This window comes from Gavia stellata, chromosome 1, assembly GCF_030936135.1.
Source record: "Gavia stellata isolate bGavSte3 chromosome 1, bGavSte3.hap2, whole genome shotgun sequence".
NCBI classification, from domain to species: domain Eukaryota; kingdom Metazoa; phylum Chordata; class Aves; order Gaviiformes; family Gaviidae; genus Gavia; species Gavia stellata.
Window position 1 is genome coordinate 22,131,229 of NC_082594.1, and position 24,940 is coordinate 22,156,168.

The 24,940-nt window shown below is 41.1% G+C and overlaps 1 protein-coding gene across 1 annotated transcript in view; it reads right to left on the reverse strand.

The window, feature by feature from the left end:
• ATP8A2 (ATPase phospholipid transporting 8A2) overlaps positions 1-24,940 on the reverse strand; it is a 286,903-nt gene that overhangs the window by 67,769 nt on the left and 194,194 nt on the right. The window lies entirely within an intron of this gene.

Below are 24,940 nucleotides of genomic sequence, written 5' to 3' on the forward strand. Positions count from 1 at the left end.
CTTTGGACACATCTGGAAACAGATGGCTCTGCTTCTAAGATGGCTGAGCCCACTGTATCTTCCTTCCCCATCACAGACCACTGTAGTTGTACATTAGATACTCATTCAGTATTAATAAACACATTTTAGATGTCCAAAAACCAGTCTTCCATCTTAGGTTCACCATATTAAAACTATCTTAGACTAGGTTCCTTCTTACAGATTAGTCCAATTGTGTATTTGATTCCCACTTTCAGGTCTTGTTCCTTGATGCTCGTGATGCTGTCTGAACTTCCAATTCTTTAGGGCAAAGTGTTGTAGTTGGAAACCATAAAAAAACCCCAAAATGCTAAAAAATTATCACAGTGAAGAGCAGCTCTTTGAACCTTCCTGTTTGCCCCACAACACACTTGAGTGTGAATCACCTCTTTTAGCCCCTATTACTGAGTTTTGATTGCCTTGGTTATTTCTGCTGCTTCCATTGCTGTTCTAAGCTTTTTTCTAGATTCACTGTATTTCAGTTACCCTTTCACCTTGAGGAAACATCCATTGGTATCCAGACATTTCATCCTCTCACTTTTAGACGTCTTCCTGGAGTTGTTTTCACGGTTCAGAATTGCTAAATCAAAGGTTCAAAACAGGGGAGAGAAAAAAAACAAACCCACCACCACAAAAAAACGCCAAACCCAACTGCCAAGAGCTCCACCCCTCTTGTTAACAAAAATGGATGACTGCTTCCAGCTGTTCCTTCTGCCCTACCACACTGCAATCTCTACTGAAAAAAAGCCCTGGAGACAAATCCTGTGAGCTCACTACTCTGTAACTGGAGTTTTTTTAGTTTCGTTGGTGTCATCTGACTGATATCTGTCCCGTGGAACCCCCACAGCCAGTCTCACCCCTTTCTGTGATCCAGCAATGCACTGCACAATCATGACACTCCTCTTCGGATTTGTACTGCGTTTTCCTCTTTCTCATTCTTAATATTAATCCCCCCTCCTACTTTGTCCTGCACAGCTAGACTGGACTTCTATTTCCAGCTACATAGTGGTATGGTAAACCTCAATTTCACGTCTGGTCAGTGAACTTCATGACTGTTCTGTTTAATATATACTCTGTTTTTTGTGGTTACCACTAGACCCATTGTTTTACATGTTTGCATTAAAGCGCATTTTCCACTGAATGACTCAGACACTTAAAAGATCCCAAATCCCTTTGTATAGGGTTGCATAAATTCTGAAGTGTTTGCTACTCCCTTCCTCTAACTTTAGTATCATCAGCTAACATTTAATATGATCTTATATCTGATATTCTCATTCAAATTATTTATATATGTATTATTAAAAAGATCAGTCCCCTGGAGTATGCCACTAGTAACCTATTTCCAGCTAGAGAAATTATCATTTGCAGACACTATGAAAAAAATGTGTCAAAACAGGTTACAAGCCAACAGGCTATTTTTGCTCCTCGGACCGTGGCTCCGAGGTTTAACCAGTAAGATCCTTTATAAACCTTATAATTTGTTAAAGTGTCATTAACTCACACAGTTTCAATTTTCACAGTATTATTTTCTTCATAATATGGAAAAACAGAACATTATCATGATGCATCTGGAAAGCCAGAATTCAGAGCACAGAATATGTGCTTATTTCTCAAGATACCTGATTTTCTGACAAGCAATAGCAAATATAGAAATAAGGTATTGAAGGGAATTTGAAACGCACAAACATTACAGTGTTAAATTTAGTTCTCCAGCCCTTTTTGCTCTATTTGTACCGAGGTAGGGTCTTACTCATTTTTCCTTTAAAATCATGAACATTTCTGTATCTGACAGTTGGCAAGTAGGAAGGGAAATGGTTTTAAAGATCAAATTAAGCAAACCTGATTGAACAATTCAGATTTGCCATGGGACTCAATTATTTCTATTAAAACCCCTTATTTTTCACAGGAATAAGAGGTTATTTTCTTTGGCATCCCAATAATTATTTCTTTTACTTCTGGAAATGTTGAAGTAGTTGCTTCCTGAGGTTTTACCTGTTAACTCTTTCCTGTTTTTCCTGAGGTTTTACCTGTTAACTCTAGCCAGAAACGATGACATACACTCCAATAACATACAGTAAACCAGAGAAGAGATGTTTTCCTCTTTGCTACGAAAAGCACAATATAAGTAGATTTGCAAAATAAAAACACTACAGTATTTAAATAAGCCTGTCAAAAAACTGGATGGGCTATCTTACAATAGAGATATTTCTCCTACTTAGTGTAAGTGCATTTATGGATACAATTAGCCCTGCTGCAGAAGGCCTGCACACCCGTATGTAACATCAATGTGTCAACTAGCTGGATGTCACCACTGTCCCCATGTCTCTCTGGTGCAGAAAAATCAAGGTTAACAGCGACAATGTCAATAAAGTGAGGTGAGGCAGCATCACACCTAACCACACAGATCCCTGGGCTACAGTAGCACAGAACCACCCCCAGACGATGGGTGCACTCATCCACCACTGCACCACTGAGGAACTGCTCAGCCCTGCACAAAGGGCTGAAATTCCCCAATCCTAGGCAGCCTGCAGGATCAAGTCCATCAGGCACTGGGACTACGCTGCCTTTTTCAGCTCCCGACTAAATACAGTAGCCCAGGAAAAGAAAGAGCAAAGCTGTATTGTCGAAGTCCAGGGCCTTATGCTGATGGGGGACATACAATTAGAGAGGATGTCACTTGAAGGGCCTTGTGAATACCTGGAAGTTTCTTACAAACCACAATCAACACTACACAGTGTGCAAACTGTTTGGAAGAGGGTTCCCTGTATCAAAGTTCATTGTAAACCAACTGTATTAGACTTGATAGTTAGTTTCCCAAGTAAAAAAAAAAACCACCACCACACACAAAACCCAAATAACAAAAGACCTTCTATTTAAAGCCACCCCTGAGGGAAGGTTCAGGAAACTTTCTGTGCAGAAGCCTGCTTGCGATGGCTGAGACACTGGGCTATCATGTGCCTTCCTCACCCCACCTCTGATCTTGTTCTATTCCCCTCCTCTTCCAGGGCAAGATGTCAGCTAGATGATACGGAGTCTCTAAGAAGTTACATAAAGCATAGAGTACAGAGATGAAAGGGTTACTGACTTTGCACTCAACAGGTCTATGTCCTTTCACAATAAGCCAGTTAAATCCTTTCATTCTCAGTTCCTTGCATTTATCAGAGGATTCTTTTTTTTAAAGAAGAATCTTTAGATGACTTATAATTATATCTTGCCTGCAGAAGCATCAGGCAGAAATAAGGCCCTGAGAGTTTTAATTTTTGAAGCAGAAATGTTATCACTTAAGTACATTTGAAAGTATTCCCAGATTTTAAAAGGAATGATTAAATTACGCATAAGATGCTTTTTCCAAAGAAGATCTTCAAAATTAACGTAGACTATCTTATAGTTAAATATAACTCAAAAAATACAGCTGCATCTCGAGCAAAGACTCTTGAAGAAACAGTGCCATTAAATCGCTACATCTAACAACTGTCAGTGAAAAACTTACATGAAAAAAATCAAATGGCAAGATAGGATTCAAGATCAAGATAAATACCAGTAATTATCAAAAAGACATACTGCTCTGTATAGAGTGGTGCAGGAGGCATGTTCCTCAAGCAAACTGATCTTGTTGCTACTGGACTAAGATCCTACTTACTGTGATTGTAGAAGTGCTCCAGAGATCTGGTTGCAAGTATTACATGCTCCTCTGTACTGTACTGCTGTTACAACTATTGAGAAAGAAGCGCTTCCCCAACTTGGGGCACTATTAGCACATTCAATAACTAAATTCTGTTACACCACTCTTAGTCTGCAATATAGAGGAATGAACACCTCTACTTGAGGAGCAACTGAATTAAGTGAAATATATGGCAGGGAAAAGGTAGAATTACTCCGTCAAACTGAAAATGCAGTATCACTCAAAGACACCCTGTGACTTTCAAGAGAACCCCCTATTTAGAGGTAATGGCTGTGTATAAGCTGTACAGGAAGAACAAGGCTCAGAGCAATTTGTGTAGGTTTGATAAATCTGATGACCTGCTTGTTCTCCTTCTGCACAACAGGCTACTGACCTGTCTTTAAGCTTCTCCTCTGGATCACGCTGGAACTCACGGATTTCATGCACCTCCCAGGAGTCTGGGCTACAATACATTCAGCCAGAGTCCATGCAACAGTGAAAGCTCATGCTCACGTAGTGACTGTCCCTCTTTGGCAGAAGATCCCGTCTCAGTAGTAGTTTAAGTTCACTCAAATTTCACTGAACTAAGAAGGTGGATAGTACAGTGATGTTCTAAGTGCCCCTTGAAGTGCTCTGAGAAGGGAAAAGCTGCAGGGTAGATTCATGTGTTGGACAAACAACCCACAGGAGAGTGACCCAGGTACAAACCAGGGGTTTGACCACAGCTGAAATTATACTGCAGCAGATGGCTGGCTCTCATCTGATCTCTGCTAAAGCTCCTGTTCAACCAAAGTAATAGCTCCAGTAACCTTTGTATGTGAACAGTCTACTGCCTTTCTACCTTTGGCCAACAGCTGGCCTGCGCTGGGCATTTTCTCCTCCTACTCTGACTTGGTGCCTTTACAAAACCAGTCGTGCTGGGAGCTTCTGCTGGTCTTTGCAAAATGATGATTTGGGCTTAGAGAAAGGCTTCTTGCATCCTCTCAGCTCCATTATCTGCTCACTCAAGATAAGGTATCATGTTCTCTGTGGCAAATTCAAGAAAAAATGTTTAAAAATCTCATTTAAAAAAAACAGGAAAAGGAGTCCCATTCCATAAATAAATTGCTTCAGGACATTACTATTTCACACCACCTGATGCATATTCTGTACAATAGCATACAGCTTGACTACTAGAGTTTCCTCTGCCTCCCAAAATAGCCATTTGAAAATAAAATCTTTGTAGTGCAGATTATGTGTCTTTAAAACATTTAAGAACTGGCAACATGTTGATAACATGCACTAGCCTTTTATTCTTGCAAATAAAAGGTCAGATCTCACATTGGTTTGACTTCACAGGAGCTGACTCCTGATTATTGACGCTCAAAGGTGCTTCTTTCTGAATTAAAATTGTCCCTGATGCAACATAATTTCAGTTACAGTCAGACTTTCAACTGCCTTGTGCAAATTTACACCGAACATCTGATCATGAAAAAAGACGAAGGAAAAAACCTAACCAGTCAGAAGAGGTCAAAGATTGAAGAACACGCAATATTATTTGGGGTCAAGACAGAACTATGACTGAGCAGAAGAGGAGCTTACCTGATGCCTGCATACACTGAAATTGCAACACACTTTAGGAGCATAGACAAAAGTAGAAATCCACATTCATGGCTGTATTTTATTAAAATGTGTTTCAATTGGAAAGCTGGAAAGGTCTAGGGTGATATTAAAGAAAGAAATCAGTAGTCTAATGAGACACTTCTGGACTATTCACAAAGCCTCATTTCCCCTGAACACAGAAGGAATAGAGCACCACAAGTCTGCTTTGATGCTTCCCTTTCCAACAAATTTTTAGTGCAGCATTTAGCAAACAAAAGCTTCCACAAAACAATGCAGGAGGTTGTCTTATATAGATGGGCATGCACAACCACCACAATTTCTTCAGCCAGGCAGGGGCCACCAAATGTTCAACTGTTCATTACAACCATCTTGAAAGAAAGGAATGGCAGATTCTATGGCATACATTCCACACAATATATTCTTTTCCTTCTTACAAAATTACTCTTAATACAAAATTAAGCCCCAGAAAGGTTAGGGAGAAATACGATGAACTGACTATTCGGCTTCAGAAGATACAAAACTGAATATAAAATACTGATGACCTTTGTGGTGACCAGTAAGAAATAAAAGGGTAGCAATACTGAAAGATCAGTTATAAAATCATGAATCACTTCAAAGGCAAATAAAATTTAAGTAAAGTCTGTGTTCTCATTTCAGACTCTCTCCTGGAGAAGCACAAACAACAATGACAATATTTATCACATACAGTGACCTGCTGTGCCCCGCTGCAGAACCGCTTAGGAGAAGACCTAACCAAAGCCAGGACTCCAAAGTGCCAGAAGGTTAACACCAAACATCTATGCTTTGAAGAACTGTCAGCCTTCTGCAACGCAAAAGGAAGATTAAGAAGCTGGAACCAGGACCTAACATGCTAATGGGCCTGCCATAGAAGGTGGGAGCAGATGGGAAAGTTTCATCTGTGTTGCTAAATTAAGATGCCAGTAAGCTTGAAGTACCTTCCTCCACCGTTTCAGTTGCTTAATCTCACATCTCAGGTATACTAGCATCAATTAACTCAGGGGGCACCAGCAAGGTATTCTGTACTAACATTACCAAGGAGTGAAACGAAACACAATAGCACTTGATGTGTGATATTAGAGAGGTGAAAGTGGGCTTCTATACTAGCACAGAGACATTAGCACTAATTTTAAATCATCTTATGTGTTGGGTGAATGCAAAACATTATGACACCAGTATGGGCTAACTAAGCCTACAGTACAGGCTGTTTCTTCATTAGGCAGTATGGCAGAGAACGTTTTTTCTCTATCTCTATTTATACAAACAGGTTTTATTCCTAGCATGGCTTGAAGCCACCCTTAAAAGCTTTATCGTCTCCTGTGTTAAATCGGTTACCTGCCCCAAGTAACACCAAATAATAGAAAAGGTTGAGAGAGGTACATATATTCAATGTCTGTCACTAACAACTGTGACAGTACGGGATCGTTGCCTGAAGAACAAAGCAATTTCCTTCATGCTATAGTACATCAGGTGGAGATTTACTCGATTTCCAAAGCATGTGAAAGCAGAAGGGGTATACTGCAAATTTTCTCCCGTTCCTACGGCCTCCTGAGTGAAGCCCAGGCTAACATTGCTTGTAATAAATTGGCAAGAGTTGGCAACACTAGAAAGAGCATATGAGGAGCTTGAGGAGGGAAATAATGCAGGGTCTGATTAATGGGCTAGAAAAAATTTTAGCTGCTGAAGCTGGGGAAGATTGAAAGCATGATTTGGGAATTAGGGATATCTAAACAGAGGAGTTTGGAGTAATCAAGGAAGGAGATAATTAGCACAGAAGGAGCACAGCTTTTAGCAAGAGACACAAGGGCATACAAAAACGCTTGTTAACTCTAAGATGCATTTGCAAGTCTGAGTTAAAACCCTATTTTTCCTCAGGGAATAATGCCCCGAATCTCCTTTTAAAATTAATCCCTTCCATTCTACTATTTAAAAAGAATAGATGTGGGCAGTTATTTAGAGTGGACAGGGGCAGCCAGATGCTAGACTACATCCTTGGTCTTGATTGATTGCGAATCAGAATAAGAGAAATTTTGGCACACAGGATGCTGGCAGAGTTCAGCCCCATGCATGTGGGCACCCAGGATGGCTCCAGTCAGACCAGAAAGTTGCTTTTGTACCTATACTGGAAAGGAAAGGGGACTCTTTGTCAGGGCAAGAAACACTTCAGGAGGAGGCTGGCACGTTCAGACTGAGGCAGAGATTATGATTTTACAGGAGAGGAGGATGGTGTAAGTGCCAGATTCCCCTTTTGCAGCTCTGTGGAAGGCCCCTCAACTTGCTAGCAGTTCCCAACACAGACGCTTAGTGCCACACTGGAATTAAAGGATTCAGCATCAATAAAAAAAATCTGTTATTGACTCTTCTTGGAAAAGTGACTTGGTCTAGCCAGTGTTACAGCCTGATCTCTAACATAGACTGGTGCAGTTTCAGTAAAACCGTTAGGGCCTGCCTAAAAGTATGAGCCTTTTCTTAAATTCTTTACTCCACACTACTGCTTCCCACATTACACTTTGCTGCACTAAGAGATGGACAATGATCCCTATGGAAGTTCAGGTGGGGCCTGCAAGCTTGAATAATGGGCTGGCCTCTGTCTTGTATTTCTTAAACCATCTACTGTAATTCAAGTTTGATGGGAAACGGCAACCTGTTTCCTGATCTCTTCTGAGCAAAGGAATGCAGGCACCAAAAGATGCAGATAGTTACTAGGATGGACAGAGGGAAGATGAGGGGTGGAGAAGGGAAAAAAAATCAAGTGGGGGAGAGTGATTTTCAAAAAGAGTCAACCCTTCAGGTGTTCACATTCACCTACTTCTGTCACTACCTACACCTCTCAGTTTAGCCCAGTACAACAGTGAGAAGACCAACAACTGTATGAACGTCATATTCTGCACCTACTGCTATTGCGCTGAGTTCGCATGCCATCTCTAAGAGGCGTAAGTCCAGATGTCTGCTTGGTACAAGCCATGCAAAGGGAGATCCAGTGACATGGTATTTAAGAGATTAGCTTCCAAAAAAAAGGCAAAGTGCTTAGTCAGAGCAGAAGTATCTCCTCCAAACTTATTTACTGTCTTCTGGACTGGAATCTTACTCATAAAATCCACAGTGTTCACCCTCCCCTACCCTTTCTCTACTCTTGTTAATCCTGTGGTTTGTAACAGTTTGGAAAACTTTAGGGGCATTCCTAAGTGGTTACAGATGTGTAAGGATGCACACTACAGGCCACTTCATCAAGAGGATGACATAACCCTGCATGCCAGCTTCAAAAGTAGCTCATTTAATACTGAAACTTGGAGACATGGTTGTCCCAGACTCACTGTGTGCCTGTTGAGAGTGATGGGATTGTAACAGCAGCTGGCAGTGTTCTGTTCCAAGAAAGCTCACAGCATTATTCAGCCTTCAGTTCTCTCTTCCTCTGTGGAGCCATTTGATCCTTAATCTCTTCTATGGATTCTTAACCCTTTTGATGTACTTCTCCCCTCGACAAAGTTTTACACACATATCTTTATACCAAAATATGGGTGAATACTATTAGTAAGATGTCACAGTTGCCCATTTACTTCGAACGCTACTTATAAGTACTTGTGAACCACGCATTTGCATGAAGAACTGTCTAGCATCTATTTTACAAAATTAAGTACAGAGAAATAATATTTCAAAATCCATCGCACTGCTTTTCCTGAATCAGACTGTGTTACTGGACCACGTTAGCATGATGCTGCAGGGTACCTGTGACCATAGACTACTAATACAACTAGTTCCCTGTATCGCGGTAGTATCAGCCACATGCTTTCCACACAGAACAGAACACCACTACTGCTTAAAAAGATGCAGCAAACAATGCACTTTTTGGGGGGGCAGGACTGCTGGAAGAAGCAGAAGAGAACAATCCTGAATGCTGCTGATGGCAGAAAAAAAGACAGAGTGGCTACATCAGGTCTTGATTTCTCCTTCCCTTAAAGATCTTGCATAAAGTGGCAGGGAATACATGGAAATCAACACTGACACATGGGTAGACAACAGATGGATGGGAAAATAACTGGGAATTGAAGCAGTGGTTCAAGTATTTCAAGGCTGAGAAATGGCACAGCCAGGGAAAAAAAATGACCTTGAACTAGCACTGGTGAAGTTCCTCTACAGGAAGAGTATTATACAGCTGAAGTACAGTATTTCAATACTGTCATTAAAACATTGCATACATATTTCTTAAATAGAAACCTTATTTGTCACAAGGGTTTCTTTTTAACCACCTGATCATTGGTATATAGCCCCTTGTAATTTCCCACCCCACCCTGTTCTTGTCTATTTACTCAGTTCCCACTATCAGAACATCCAATCAATCTTTATTGAGTTAGACTTATATATGAACATATCTCTTCTCCAAGGAATGCATTTTAATAATTTAGATGGCAGCTCTGTACTGCATCTTTTCTTTGATTTCAGGGGATGATGCAGTGGGCTAGAAAGCTAATTTAGATGGGCTTAAAATTACCACATCTCCACAATTATTCTATGTTCTAGTATTCAGCGTGGCATCCTTGGTGTATGAATTGTTACTGTATTTTTCCCCCAAAAAAAGATTTCAAGGAATAGATCATCTTGCACACAGTACAGTAAGTACCACTATCAAACATGACACATGTACTCAAGTCATGAGTGAAATTACACAGCACTGCAAGCTATTGTTTGAAGGCAAACATGCAATTATAGTAGCGGTCATATTGTAAAGCACACATACAACAGCACAATTAAAGTCACATTAAAACCCGCCCAAGCCTTACAGGGACACTGCTCAAGCCCACAGCAAGATTCTCCAGGAAAGCTGACAGCCATTTGGGATCTTTTCACCGTAAGAATTCAACAATAGGAGATTTAGATTACCACAGAGGGGGAAATCCCCAGCTTTCCAGTGAGAGGCAGAGAAAGGTCACAACCTATTAGTCTATAAAAATCACAGCAATAATTACTTTAACATACGAACATTCCCATCCTCTCAGCCTTCCAGCCTCAGGCTCTAACAACAAAAGCATCCACCTTCCCTGGCAGATATGAAAACTATTAATGGAATTAATTTGATTAGAAACACCCCTATCAAGTATTTTGAACAGTGTATCTGATAACAGTACATGGCAGAAAGCATGTATTGGCACCTGCATAAGATAAGAATCTCTTCCTTCTCCACTGCTGTAAACTTCAGCTTCTTGCTTTATGACCTTAAGACAGATTTCAAACCCATCACTGGCTCAAGGCTAAAGAAAAAAAATCACTTAATTTGAGATGCTGGCCAGTACAGATTGGAGAGAGGAAGTTCCACATTTGGAAAAATAATTGCACAGAGGAAACCTCTTTGGATGTCTGATTTAATAAATAAAATCCCCCAAACAGGCAGACCATAGGAGGCTGATTGGGCTTTGGAATGCTAAATCCTAACAGCAGAGTGCAGGTGTGGCAAAGAAGGGCTCTGCAAGTCACTGTGATGACCACAGCACAGCAATGCAGCCACACTTTAGACTATCAAATTGATTTTTCAGCTTAAGACAGCACTAGCTGCTTTTTATGCTTCATAGCTGAGTTCTGGCACAGATGTTTAAAACTTTCCAACCTGTTTAACAGATTACACGAATGGCCAGCAGTAGCTAAGCAGGGAGAAAGGGCTCTACCTCAGTAATGTATTCTACTGTGATAAATTCCCTTTCAGTGAGGCCGTGACTCCTGTCCTAGCTGAGTCCCTTTGGAAGAAAAAGGAAAATGGAAGGGATCAAATACAAAGCAAAGAACTCACAGAAATGACTTTTCAGGGCCTTCCCTGCAGTGTTGGCACTCAAAGCTGTACCTGGGCTCCAGTAAGTCTTCAGTCACATCAATACTAATTAATTGAGGACACTTTGGGAAATGCCTTTCAATCCCCTGCTGTGACTGCCGGACTGCTCACAAAATCTCTCCCTCAAGTCCTTTCTGCTCTTTTGAAGCCCTACTGGAATATGCACTGCACAGCCTGGGACAAGGGAGCAGCTTCCACTGGATGGGACCTTCCTTGAGGCAGTTAATTAACAGGTGCAGGGGGCCCAGGGAACGAGTGGGAAGCAGGACTGCGGCTTCTGGCCCCGCATAGCTCAGGGGCCCTGCCAGGAGCCAGCTGAAGAGAAAAGGAGTCAAACTTGAAGCTGCAAAAGCTGCTCGTCAGCTGTCTCTGAGCAGCCAAAGAGGAAATGGTGTAAATCCAAGACATACGAGAAATAAACAGAAAATCTTAACTACAAAGAGATGCACATGCATTAATAGAAATGATGTTTTGAAGCACTGCATGCCTCTGAGCATATACAAAAAGCCAGGTGGTGTGGGCAGCAGCAGTTGTGAATCGGAATAAATGCGGCTGCACTCAAGTACGCTTATGCAGGGATATATGTCAGGGTTCTGGCTGTACATATCTGGGCAGCAATGGGTAGAGAAGCTGGAGGGAAGCAACCATGCCAGTGAGGGTGTGCTGTGTGCACATTTTAAACACCTCTCTGTATACCACCACGGAGGCCTACAAGAGGCAGAATACAAATCACAACTGATTTTTTTCCAGCCAAAGCTAGCAGCAAGCAGAGACTTCCAAGGGACTTCCACACATATGTTCAGGCTCACTGTACTGAGACCGAAGAAAGAGTGTTCCTTACGCTGCTCTTGACAGGAGCAAACGATTAAAATTCAAGTTTCGCAAGAACAGCAAAGCCAGCCAGAGGCTACTGACCCAGAGGCAGCTATTGAAAAGACAGCAGGTGGGAGCACATCTTGCTGCTCTTCTATTGTTAAATCTCACATTAGATGATGTTTGAAGCTAGCAGTGTTGAGGGTGAGCTGGGTGAAAAGGGGCAAAAATAACATTCTATGTAAACAATAGCTTAAGAAAAGGGTTAGCATAAAATAACGTACTAGAAGTCTCAGCAGTTTACCCTGAGTTTTGACCACCACTGCTCAGGCAGATACTTTGCATACTAAAAGAAACAGATTTATGACAAGCTTGTAATTAAACTGTCTGAAGGACCAGTAAACTTCTGCGCACTGTTGTTTTTATGCCACTCTCAACAAAATTAATGCAAGTGTTATGTGTGACTGGGCATATCGTTGTTTGACTGCCGGGCTGCCTTTTCCCAGTTCCCTGTCTTTATGACCTGAATTTCCAAATGTCCATGAGTGCTCCAAATTCAATGGCACAAAAGTCTCTGGTCTGTTTATGCGTTCTTCTCTCAGAGTAATAAGAAAAACTTATGACATGTTGGTCAACGTATTTAATGCAGCTCTGCTTCTGCTACTGAGAGACAGCTATTTAACAAAATAGCGGCCAGTTCAGAATTTGAACAATTAATCTGCTTGTTCGTGAAACTCCCTGAGTGCCTCCTGGTTTATCATCAGCCATACATAGTTGCCTGTACTACATCCAACAGAAAAAGAGAGTGGTAAAGTCAGAGTACACACATATATTTCAAAGTGCTATTTAAGCTTTAAAATTTGGAAGTGCTATTGACAAACTTTGTAACATTTATAAAGTTACAATTAAATACATATGTGTGTTTGTATGCACTAATTTATCTCATGTGCAAAGCAAAGAAGCTACTCCAAAACCCAAGGAACATCCAAATACTAAGCATTATTATTACTGCTAATGTCAAGTTCTTCCATTTGCAGCTTTTTCTCTATGGCTTTGACCTTCCTAGATCTCATTTTCACACATGCTCCCTTGCCAGCACACTTAAGAATTTTTCAGATATGCAAATATTTGAAGACAAAGGAATTGAGATAAAAACCAAAATCTGTACAACAGGCTGAAGTTGGTTTTCATCTGAGGAAAGAAAAAACTTGCTTTTCCATATATCAGTGAAGTAACTCAGATTTCAAGTGTTTGGTAGAATATAATCAATTAAAAGTTACCTCAAATACCGTTATTAAAATATTTGTCTGGCTGCCTTGAAAATTCAGACTGCTTTAGCTCTAGGTGACATTCTTATTTGAAATCCTAGATTAAAGCCAGCAAAACCAAGGATTCTTCTTTAGTCAGGGACGGTTAACTTAGTTTTGATTTATTTTTTATATAACATTGATACATCAAGCTCAGATTCAAATCAGTTTCAAACAAATAGCAACTGCTACTACTAAAAAAAACACAACTGCAAAATCCATTCATCTGAGAATCTATCTGTCACTTGTTAACTGTTGCACAACTGCCCCTCTCCCACCCTCAGCTCTGCAGCACCCATTGAGATATCTGTCCTCTGAATATTTGGGAAGGGGAGGGGGGGCAAGTTCTAGGACCATAGCTCTTATAGGCACTCATGGGGATCCAATATCAGGAAGAGGACCAAAGACTAAACTTCTCAGGACACAAACCGGCTTACTTCAAGCGGCCAGAATGTCTGACTTGCTGTACATAGCACAAACAGTTACACTACCTATAGACAATTGCTTGTGAAAACCCAGCCTCAGGTTACTCTGAAGACACTGAACGGTACAGCTACAATTCTCATGCTCCATTTTGAGGCTGGACATTTGGAACGTGAATAATTCCATTAACCCAGGAGAATTAGGTAAGCCCCATGGTTTTTCAATTACTTAGTTTTTGTCTGCACTACTTTTACCTCCAAATCTGCATGTCTGAAACTCCACACTCTTCAAGTCTGCTTAAAGCGATTACGTCTTTTCAGTAAATCTTGGATTGTTCTTTCTCCCGGCTGCAGAGCTGTCTGCCTGCAATTTCTCAAAAGAGTGCCAGGATTTCATGTCCATTGGCCCCTGCATTCCTGCCAAAGCCCTGCAGAAATGAGAGCTGCTGCAGCTGCCAGGGTTTATTTACACACATTCCTGCCTCAAATTGAATTAATGAGCATAATTTAACTCAGGCAATGTCCTCCACAGCTCTTGTTTCTCTTTGCCCCTCTTGACATTTCTTTCTCTCACACAACCCCTCTTGTAGTCTGTCTTAAAGCAGTATCTAAAGTGATTCTGGTGTAAAAAGTAATTGCAGACGCATTGTATCTCCCATTTGAGCTGATAAACTTGTACATATCTGCTTACAGCCTACTTTATGGAAAGCACAGGATCCCCTTACTGAGTATCTAGAAGGTTAACTTGAACTTATTTGTTCTGTCCAGTCCAAGTTTGTCAGTTTAGCAATGAGCTTCCAGTTTAATCACTTACAAAAGACCCAACCTTGGAAAGACCTCCGATGCAACAGATGAGAGCAGCTGATGCTACAACATACATACAGTTGTTAATGTTCACATGCTGTTTAGTAAATCTTTTCTACATAGGTCTCCAGTCCATTTCTGCTCTCAGAAAGCTGAAGTTCTGCATCCACAGCATAAGGGGTCTCAACATTAAGAAGCCCTGCAGGCCCTGGATGGACACGACACGTTCAGGTAGCTCCTGCTACGCCACTAACCAGATCAGTGCAGCATTTCCCACGTGTTATTGTCAGAGATAGAGCACAATAATGTTTCTCCAAATATTCTCACCCATGTAACTAACAAAGCCCATTCTCCCCTCTATTATCACTCTGTACAGTGTGTGTATCTCACACACTGTGTATATTACATGTGGCTTGAAGGCCTTAGAACAAAAGCCATATACTTCCAGAAAAGTGTGGGAGAGAAGGAACTAAACCTTTAACGATAAATACATTTGCTACATCAGCACTTCACAAGCATCATGGACAAGAACATTTCAGCAACACTTTAAACCCCTAGATCTACAGGAAGAAAACAGAGTGCTTGGCACACAGCAGTTTGGCTTTCTCGGAAGAGTAAAGTTCCCACAAGACCGTATCTATCCAGTTAGGCTGACTCATGGAGAGGATTTCCCTTCCCCTAAATAAGACTAACAAGATCCTTAAGAATATTTCAACAAGAAATCGATGTATTCCAGGACTTGTGATTGAAACCACAACAAATTTTACGGACCTGAGTTTGCAGCCCCCACAAACAGAAACTATTCAAGTAGTTCCAGTAAAATCAGGATTGACTGTGTAAGACAGAGCTACTCATCACCACCATAGGACAGACAGGCAGTCTGGGATGGGAGGAGTTCAAAGGATCATCCCAAGATGAGCCTCTCCTGGAAAAGTTACTCTTGATGGAGAACATAATAATACTGATTTTGAAGCACATGTCAATTCTCTTCTGCATATACAACATCACAAGCCAATACATACGAAACTGCTTGACACTCCACACTCCATTGCAGAAAGTAGCTTGAAGTGTGAAGGCAGCAAACACTGGAGGAGGGTGTGTGTGCATCTTTGAAGGTCCAAAATTGAAATTTTGAACTCTCGAGCAGAAGCCTGCTCTAGCTGCAACTGGTACAGGCTGGTTGCAAATTTTGATAACATTTAGACTAAACAGAAGTGGTATGTCCTGAATCCTCTGACTAATAAAGAGATACGAGACACTGCCCCCAATTACAAGGCTGATTATGTGTTGTGTTTCCCCATATAGACTATTTAGATTAGGAAAACCATGGGCTTGAGGGTCCATGCCAAAAACAACAGTCCATGAAAAGAAGTGACTGTCTTGGAAAAAAATACGGGAGAGGGTTTGGAAAGAAGGTGGTGAAGATGCTGACTGCAGGAAAGATCCTGGAGTGGCAGAAGATCCCAGAGAACAGGAACATGCATAGAGAATGCTGGGGAATGGCTAGGGACCTTGACCAGTAACACTTGTGGGTGGTCAACACTGACAGCAGTGGCACAGCAGGAATCAACCCAGCTTTCTGCCCAGCCTTCCCAGGCCAGCAGTCACCTGTAGGGTGGGGAAGAGAAGAGAAGTCAAGACCTAGGGAACATGATGCCGTGGTAGGAGAAAGCAAATGAGAATAATCAAATAGGCTAAGAGTGCTTATCTCTCTGGTTCTGAAATAAACCCCAGTATCCAGATCCACTACAGCACGTCATTTACTTTGTCTTGCCTGTGACAGCCAGCACTTGGATAAATTTGAGTCCTTGCAGGCCACTTCCACTGGAAGCTGACGCAGACTACATAAAGCTTTAAAACAATTCTGCTTGCTTGCACAGGAAAAGCATGATAAACACTTATTTTTCTGACTTCTAACATCAAAAGACCAGAACACACCTACTCTTCACAGTCCCAGCTCTAAATCCAGCCAGTATTTTCACTTAAAATCTCCCCCTCAGTCCCCCCTCTCGCTATTTCCAACTTTTCAATATAATCCCATGCCCCTCAGCAATATTTTCTCCCTTACACACAGTTGAAATAAAATACACTTGTCACTAAATGTTTATTGGGTCCTTGGAAAACATTCTGGATTTTGTGGCTGCCTTTCATACATCTTTTGGTCTCTGTGAAGATGCCAGTGATTCAGGAGTTCAACTGCTCTTCACGTATATTCTGAATGAACAGTAGTGGTGAGACCCATGAGCTCAATGAGATTTTGCCTAACCCCAAATGACAACAGCACCCAAGGAGAACTGTTTGACAGAGCCTTATTTTTTGTTGTTACGCTCCCCACCAGATACCTGCCTTGTTACTCCACACGCTCACTTCTCCCTCCTCCATTTTTAAAAATTTCTTTTTATATTGGCATCCAATTTTATAAAAGCACAATGAAAGTCAACGGTGTAACACTACCAAGAAATTCACCATCACTTCCTCTGACTTCTGTATCACTAGAGTGGCGAAACTTCACTTGAATTTGGAAAGGCCTTCCCTGAACGCAGCTTCTGTTGAAGCAAAGCTTGAAGTAGTTACTTTTCATGCTTCTCCGAAATAGAAATAGCCTAAAAATATCCCTTTTTGGTACATCTCTCAAAAATTAACTCAGAACCCCGTAACAAGAATATTTCTTTCACATGTGAACCCGTGCTGGCTGGGCCTGATCCCTTGGTTGTCCTGCACATGCCCTATCAGCTCCCTCAAGATGAACCTCTCCATAATCTTCCCCCGGCATCCTCCAAAAAATCACTCCATGCTACAGAGAAAGGATGTTTAGACTTACGTGTCTTTTTTTGTGTGCGACAACATTACTGTCCAAGCTTTCTCTGCATTGGCCTGCTGACTCTACAGTAAGCACCAAATTGCCTTCAGTCATATTACCAGAAAAGGGAGATGTGTCCAGAGCTGGAAGATGGAGCCCTGCAAGATGCGTGGCAAAAGACTGCAGCTCTTAGTGATGGATGAAACTTGCTTCCCAACATCAAGCTACCAAGAGATGCCATTTTTGCATTTTATGCTACACAGACCAATGGTGGCACATGTAATCATGAGTGGCTCCTTCACGCTTTAGGCATTATGTTATGGACAACACCTGTATTATTCTCCATCCTTGTTTCCTGTCAATCCTATTGAATCACGTACTATTCTAAAGAAAATACAGCACTCTGGAAGCGTAAGCGTGCATCTGCTTAGCACCACTGTTTTAACACTGTTACTCTTTTCCACAGTCTCCTTCCTATGCCTTTTGACAAGGTTACTGGTATAGAAATACTAGCTCAAGTGATACACATACTTGAATGAGACATTACCCTCTGCAAGCAAATAGGTGCAGTTTGACTTCCCGCACAGACACCCAAAGGCAATCCCCAAAACTTATGGCATTCGGATTAGAACTGCTTTTTGTTGGCCACGTCCACTAACAGAGAAGCAGCGCAAGATACCACCGCTGCCACCAGCTGTGGAGTTAACAGGAAAGCTGTAGGGGACAGGCTGCGCTGGTTGACCCATGGCAGCGGGCAGAGTACTTGGGAGGGCTGTGCTCCTTCTAGCCTCACTACTCCTGAAGCCTGGGTACCCATGTTTGCCTTAGAACAATACAAGGGAGATCATTTCTACCCCTCAGGGCTTTTTGGATCAAATTTTGACATGATACAATTGGGAAAAAATGATTCCATGAAACGTATACTGTAGGGAGGAAAGGGAATAAAGTTATGCTTCAAACTGATCTGGAAATATTTTCCCATAGGAAATAGTTATACTTGTCTCTTACAAAACGCAATCCAACCAGCAAAGGAAAGAAACAGTGGCATGGAACACACATTCAGCTAAACAAACAAAAAAATCCCCCACAAGCAAAACCCCTTTACAAGAAGTAAATTCAAATAAAAACATAACATGACCCTCCTCTTCCCAAGGAATGAAGGAAAAAACAACATCCCAACCAAATCCCAAATATCTGCTATCTGGGCTTTCCTGCATCCATCAGAAAACAAAGCGACTTACGTGTGACCAAATCAAGCTATAAAACCACTAATTCCAACTCACAGACAGTCACCTCCTGCCCTCTGGAATAGATCCCATCTGCTGCTCCTCTTATTTTCTAAAGGAGCCACAGCTTCATTGCTATGAGCTTAAATGCTCATTTAAAAACCATCTTACATACACAATTACCCTACCACCTTCCTTTCTTTGTGTTGTAGAGATTACAGAAACAACAGCGTATTGATCTCTCTACTTTCAGATCCTCTCTCTCCTGCCCATCCTCATCATGCCAGACCATTTAGGAACAGGATATCGCTCGATGCCTTCACACTGCCTGGAAACATGGCTGGTTCCCATGTATGACAACCACAGACAGGAGTGCCGAAGAGTGAACGCATGCAGAGGCAGACCCAAATCTCTTGGCTATGAAGCCTCTCGCATTGCCCTCCAGCCCACCCTACCCATCCTCCATGTAGCACACTTAGCCTACACAGTTGATTTGCAAAAGATGCCACAGAGGCTGAGCACTTCACAAGAGGCATAAAAACTGTTTGGCTCCTCTCCAGTTACACTATCCAACAGAAAAAAGTTTTTTCTTTTACTCAGATGCATACAAACCCTTGTCATATACCACAAACCCACACTGCAGAGCTGTCTAGTTTTCCTCCTTCAGTTTCTAATGCAGAACGCAGCCTAAATCAGAAATGCTCTGATCCAGTATGGCAAGTCATACGTTCTTAGTTTGTCCTTGCTCATCAACAGGGCTCAAAACACAGACTTTTTTTGTAGACATGAGTATTAGTACACACTGCCTCTGGTACAACACAGTAGCTGCTTTTCCACATTTAAAAGCCAGCTATTTCTAATTAAGAAAATACTGAATAGGATATCTTCCAAACATCTTTCCACGAGCATGCAACAAGGCTTCGCTACTTGTAAATATACAAAAAAGTTATCTGGGGAAATTTTGAAGGACATTGAGCAACCCTGGATGCCAAATTGAGAAAAGATGCAATTTTTGAAGCACACTCCATTACCATGCAACGATAATTCTATCCTGAGTGAAGGAGCTTGTTCCTGGACACTGCTGTACTCCACTCCAAAACCAATATATCTGGATAATCTGCCAATTATGGAGAAGCGTAAATGTTCTGTGTGCACACTGTATTTCTATTTAAGCTACTGAGCAGCATTTAAACTTGTTAAGGCTACCTGATCTCCAAACAGATGTTGGCCAGACAGTGTGAGTAGCATCTGGGTTACACCGCAACACCGAAAGGAAACCAGCTGACACCCTGCGCACCATCTGTACAACCTGCAGGTAACCATTTATCTCCACTCGCTTTCCTATTGCTCCCCCATCTAACACACTAGCCTGCTAGCCACAGTTCTTCTGCATAGCAGGAATAAATACCAAAGCGAAGGTGGGTACACGAAAACTCTGAAGTTTGAAGGCCAGCTGACTGCCTCGCTCTGCACTGCCAGTTCCCAAACCAGAATGAGTTTTTATGCTCACGGCTTAACCCTATTTTCACACAGCTCTGGATATGAAACGGCAGCACAGTGCTGGGCAGAGCTGCATATACAGCCCTGCTTTAAAGCTATCATGGAATACTTCCAAAGGAGAAATAAGTCTGGGACATCTTTTAGAAATATTTAGGATAGGTTTGCTGCAGAGTTGTCAAATAGGTAAAGTGGCATGTTTTAGGGGGTTAGCCTCCAGAAAATAAGCATGTTTAGTCTATTAGTTTCACATTCAGGAGTTATTAAAACATTTATTTTCATTTACCTCAATTTTTTCATCTTTCTGGTGTACGACATAGAACAACACAACACCAGGCATCTAGAAGTGAGATTCATTTCTGAAAGCCATGTGTGGCTCAAAAACAACCAACCCACTCCTTCAACAGATGCTTGAAAATATATGCATGCTTCATTAGACTAATTTGTCTGCTCAGAACCTAGTCCAAAACTGCAGAAAAAGTTCCAAACCCACATCAAATGCCATGGAGACCGCTGTGCATAATAATAAAAACAAACACGATCAGCAGGCATTAAGGACCTCAATCTGCAGGCTAAGTCTGATTTCTGCCTAACAGCTGGATGAAGCATTTCCACCGACCAAAACACTGACAACCACAATGTAATGTGCAACCAACTGCAGACAAACAAACCACAATCAGAACAGCCAATTTTCTAACTAGCACCCAACTGTGGAAATATGAGAAGCCAGAAAGAAGAACAACAACTGAGACCTCTGGAAAAAAGATTCAAATGTAAAAAGAAAGGCAAAAATATTCTGGAAAACACAGAAATGTACATTAAGCTGTCAGCATTTCACTGTGGATTTGCAAGAGCAGTAATGTGAAATCTGTTTCTTCTGTTACAATAATACTTACCTTGCCTCCAGGATTTTTTGGTTTTGTTTTGTGTTGTTTCCAAGTCTTCCAAGCCAGGCAGGTTTCTCACACACTTTGGCAGTAACCAAATCAGCAAGATTTAAGAGAGCTTCAGACCAAAGGCCAGCCACTAAACTGGCCATGCAACCGGAGTCCATCAGACCCTCTAGGTCACCTCCTGCCCTCAAAAGCCAATGACCTAGTGCAATAGTGCAATAGCTAAGGTGAATCTGTCTTGCTAATGGTATACACAGAAGAATGGGAAGCTTTACTAAAAGAAGGATAGATGTTTTCTTGGCAAACCATTAACATGAATAAGCCCTGCTACTGTCACATTACATGGGATCAGAGATCTTGATTACTGGGATCTTTTTAAAAGCACCCTTAATCCAGGTAAAGCTGATGCGCAGCTTCCTTAAAGTCTTTATGTAAGTAGGCAAATAACCTAGCAAGAATTTGACAGTTTAGCTGGAAAAAAAGAAATATCTTCTGTCAAGGATATGGGCAGCACTAGGAAACAAAAAGCAAGCCTGCCATTAGAGCTGTGAAAGCATGAGGCTGGCTGTTACATGTAGCTGTTTCCACTATGCAGAAGCAGAAGTGGTGGTACAGCAATTATTTGGATTGCGATTTTGATTAATCTCCTCTCAACTGTAGTTGTCCAAAAGTAACTGGGAAGTGCAGCAGTTTCAACTTGAATACCTCCAGCCATGAGGAAACTGCAGGCCTCAGATAAGAAAAGGCTTCCTAATGCCATCCTGAGATCAAAATAATAGGTTCCAAACTCAAAATGGTTGTTAAAACCCCAGTTCTGAGATACGAACACACACAGCACAAAGCAAAGATGTAAAAACCTAGAAATTACTAACCTACACTTTGGATTAACCACACCTCTCAAAACCAGATTAAAACCACCACTTTTACCCCCTCTCCTCCAAGCTGAAAAAAAGGAGACTGATGCTAATCTTCCTAAAAACATTTCCTTAATGGTAACAACAACTAAGGAGGCAGAGACAAAACACAACACTTGTATTAAGGGAAATAGATTGAAAAAAAAAATAAAATCACAGCTCAGTAACAGTCCTTTCTTCATCCACAAGCAATAACAAATGCTTCAGAAGGGTGATGGGAACACACCTTCCCTGCTACCCCCACTCTCACTTAAAACACTAAAAACCCTAGTATTTTAGCTTGGGGTGGGGAAGGAAGATATCTGGTGTTCTTCATCTTGGATAAGGTCTGGATCAAGACTCAAAGCATGATCACTTTCATACACATATATAATATCCTCTTGTATACATACGCATGCTTTCAGGTACAGGTATCTAGGTATGCGCATGGGTAAGAGTACCTGCACACAGACTTTGATCCCATAGAGTGTAAATTCCTATAAAGTATGCTACTATTCCTATGAAGAAATCCATACAAGAAAAGAATACGACCAGCATTTCACTCACACCACCTGTATGACATAGGCAAGAAATGAGCACAAATGTTACTGCTCACTGTTCCCTTTGGGGCACCAAACCCCCATCCCACAGGCAAACAGAATACCCAAGACTGCATAAGGGCAGGACTATGGCTAATGGGCTGGTCAACAAAATGCCACTGGGTTATGAGCCACAAGGCTCAAAAGTTCTGAAAAAGGATAATTAAAAAGGCACTCACATCCTTAGAGCAGCACATTTCTGTACCACCTATTAATTAGTGAGTATCAAAGTGGGTAGCACTTTTTAAAAACGTAGGTATCTACTCGTTTCCAACAATCTGTAGTAGTAAGGCATAACTACTGGAAGGTGGGAAAGGATTTACATATTGTACAAAATGCTGTCATCTGGAAGTGCTCATTCAAAACCAGTCAGCTCCTCCCATCCAAGTATCCTGGCTCCAAAGGCAAGACAAAAAAATAGGTACTGACTTTTCTCAGTGTCACTGTTCTCTACAAATACAAAAAGAATTACTCAAAAATACAAATATTCAGGAAAGCCAGGAGAGCTATCAGAGGGCTTCCTTGGTCTTACATTATTGCTTCTGATACTATTAAAGGAAAATATTATTTGTGCATCTGAAAAGGTTCCCCCAAAACAGCCAGAGCATTTACTTTCAGAGTAGCAGATGTCATACTGTTGGAAAACTTCCATTAAGTACTATTGAGATTTTTATCACAGCTTTGTCTTACTATGTTACATTTATTCTATTATGAATACTGTATTGGAAACAGAAGAAATGTGTTGACCCTCTGACAGCAGAGAATAACTAAGTTGCTTCCCTTTGCCCTCAAGGAGGGAGAAAAAAAAGGATATTATTTTCCCTGTGAGAATGCTCAAGGTATAATGGGCAGGATAAAGAAACACTTAGTGAAAATTATTTAATAAATCCCAGCAGAAACAAAGCATTTTTTCATATACTTAAAAGTCTGCAGGGCTCCATGCTGCCCCCAATGCCTTCTACTGATGGCACAAAGTCCTGGCTGGCACAGATGCTAGATGAGCATTACAGCTAAAAACAGCTCCCCTCAAGTGCTATTCGATTTGCATAGTATGAGGATCTAAAATATTCTGGAGTTCAGTTTATTTGAAGATAAACATACTACCAAGATTTAAAAACAAAACAAAGTAGGCTTTTTGCTGTCTTATTTTGATTTTAAGATACCTTGATTTCTTGTAAATGCAGAAAAAAAGATAGCAGGAATAAAGGAATAGCTTCAGTCTGGGAAGCAGCAAGGCAATTAATTTTACTGACTAGAGCCTAGCAAAATCCCAACTCATTTCACCATGAGCTGGTTTTATAAGAGCAATTGATTACTCAAGAGACTTTGTGTAAGTTAGTGCAAGTGGTAAGGACGTTTCCTTTACCTTGGGAGCTTTCCTTGATTTTACAAAAGGATAAAGGAAACAGAAAATCCACTCTCTTCCACTACTGCTCCTTCTTTCAAAAGTATAAGAAAACTGTGATAAAATGGTATTGTTCCCCCTGCCCCTCCCACCCGAAAGCCATACAACAGATTATTTCTGACTGCCTGTGTTCAAAAAATGTCTTTCTAGAATGATGAATAATCCTTAATGTCTTTGATTGATGATTACTGACCCAGGGACACAACTCCACAAGTAGTGGACTAGACACTCAAAGTAAATGTGTTCTCCATTAAAAAAGTACATTAGATTATTTTCATCTCAGCAAGGTATTAGTACCACTTCTCAAGTCATAATGTCAGAAAACCAGAGCATAAAACCAAAGTTTAAATAGAAACACTTTGTAAAAACATATTCAAGCAAAACCAAAATCTGATTAGCATGAAACTTTTGTTCTGAGACCTGTGGTTTATGTCAGCGCAAATCTTGATGACCACAGAATACTAATTTTGTTGCAGCTGCAATTAAAAAAATGGGAGCTACTTTTGAAAAAAACACCACCAAGCTAAAGCTGATAGTCTGACCATTCTTGTATGAAGGAACAGCTCACCTTACTGTTTGTGTTTTAGAAGGCTGACATGGTAATGGCAGCACTACAAGTCTGCTGTGGAGGACAAGTAGTTCATGGCGCTGCATGATACTCAAATCAAATTTCTGCTTGATATATGAAAATGTGAATTAGAGCTACTGATGCTGTATGTGCTGTGAAACACACAAAGATCACCATGAAATACTATTATAGGACTGAGGCTTTGTCTGTCAGTCGCTTACTTGCTGATCCCAGCCTGTCAGCTGTCACTCTCTGCTGTAAAAAGCTGTCCAGGAAAATCCATCATAGCCTCCATTATCCCCAGTGTTTTAGTGCAAGATAATAAAACATCTATTAGGCCAGAATCACGACCGACTGCTCTTGTTGAGTACAAACATGAGAGTAACCTCGAAAATATCTAATTGGCTTGCCAACGCTAGGCTTTTTTTATTATTATTTTCTAGTACATAAAGGTGAGATGAATTAAATATGCTTAGATTCTTCGCTAAAATTATTAGTTTGCTTTTCTTTTTGTATCACAAACAGCATCTTTGCATCAAAGAAAAACTCTGAACTTGCTACGAAATACCTTTTTCTGGTCATTTTGACAGCAGTTC